Source organism: Hevea brasiliensis, unplaced genomic scaffold, assembly GCF_030052815.1.
Source record: "Hevea brasiliensis isolate MT/VB/25A 57/8 unplaced genomic scaffold, ASM3005281v1 Scaf376, whole genome shotgun sequence".
NCBI classification, from domain to species: domain Eukaryota; kingdom Viridiplantae; phylum Streptophyta; class Magnoliopsida; order Malpighiales; family Euphorbiaceae; genus Hevea; species Hevea brasiliensis.
In genome coordinates this window covers 62856-64521 of record NW_026614891.1, presented here as the reverse complement: position 1 = coordinate 64521, position 1666 = coordinate 62856, and the positions used below count along the sequence as shown (strand labels likewise).

Here is a 1666-nt window from a genome sequence, read left to right as displayed (position 1 = left end):
AGAAAATGTTGGAGTTGAGATTTAGAAATATATTGTCTTTAACACTGTAAATAGTGCACACATTGTAAAAGAAGTAAGAAAAGGATCATGGATCCCATCTTGACTGAATACTTATCTCTATATATAACTAATCAAAGCCAACACACACTCCTAAGCCCATGAATTATACAAGTGTGTAAGTGGTATCAAACTTAAACCTCCTATATACAAAATAACCATGTCATCCTAGGTCAAGGGACTATATGCGCTATTATGAACTAGATGACAATATATTAATAAGAGTAAACTCCATTTATATGTCATTTATGCGTCATTGGTTCAGCCTATTTATCTTATAAGTGCCCAATGTATTTGCCCCTACATCCTAATGTCAGCTAGCATGAGACTCACCATTCCACTTTTATTGGTATTTCACATTAATTTGTGGAAAAAAATAAAGGTGATAGTCTAGTAAGATAGATCATGTCCAACAATTTATGGAAAAAAATAGAGGTGATAGTCTAGTAGGATAGACCATGTCCAACAAAATATCCTTGATTGTGAACCAATATTTATAGCACTTGTATTGGACAGTTCTGTCACTCATATTATGAACTTCTTGAGAATGGAATTTTTAACAAGAAACTAAAGGATTATTCTTTTTAACTCTAAATATTTTAACCTAAAAGGAACATCTACGCCATTCATTAGGAATTATGTTTACAACACAAAATATTATAGTATTGCTCTAAGGCATACCATTAACACAATCATGCTTTTATTAGTTGGGAGAAGCCCTTCATAAAAGTGTTAAAATAATAATTGGTCACTAATTTAATGATGGGGGCAGCTAGCACACATCTTCTTGAAGCTCTCCCACTACTCATGCAGGGTCTCTCCTTTATATTACATGATGCTACAAATATCTTTTCTTATATTTCCAGCTTTAGAGGCTGCAAAGTTTTTTTTCTAAGAATTGTAACGCCCTCACTTTAGATAGTCCATACGTTCTACTGTTCCAGTGACAAATATTTGTCCGGAGAGCCAGAATATCTGAAACTATAATTAGACTAGAGTGAGGAGTCATAAATAACTCAAATAATGGTAAGAAAAATTAAGAAAAAATTTTATAAATGAAATAACAAAGTTAAATGAGCCAGTGCCCCAGTGATGGGTGACCTAACGGAAAGTTGCTGTCTTCACAGCTAGTAGCCCTAAACCCAAGAAAAATTCTATGAAATAATTTTTAGGAATCCAAAGAAGAGTCATTGAGGTTTCGATGGCATTAGAATGCCAAGAAAAGGTTAGGAGAATTTTTAAAATCGGTACAGACAGTTTTGGCTCCTTAAGCCAAACGGAGGGCATTTTGATCATTTCGCCTTCATAGAAGATTTTTGACCAACTTGTCTAATTAAGTAAATAAATTATTTGACATAAAATATGAATAAATATTGCTAAAAATTAAATTGAAAATGAGTAGAAAAGAAAAGAAAATAAAATTAATTAAATGGGACTTATGACATCACCATGATGTCATTAAAATGCCCTCCACCAATCACAACTCAACAAGCCATTATAAATCAAATAAAAAGGGATAAATTGAGACTAAAATAAAAACACAAATCTACTCCTTCATCCCCAAACCAGCCGGCCAATATAGGAAGAGAGAAAGAATAGAGAAAACCTC

The 1666-nt window shown here is 32.7% G+C and overlaps 1 non-coding gene across 1 annotated transcript; it reads left to right on the top strand.

Moving 5' to 3' along the window:
- Positions 1-811: 811 nt before the first annotated feature.
- LOC131177242 (small nucleolar RNA R71) lies at positions 812-918 on the top strand. The gene has a single exon (XR_009146838.1). It is a non-coding gene; the product is annotated as a small nucleolar RNA R71 (small nucleolar RNA).
- Positions 919-1666: the final 748 nt, after the last annotated feature.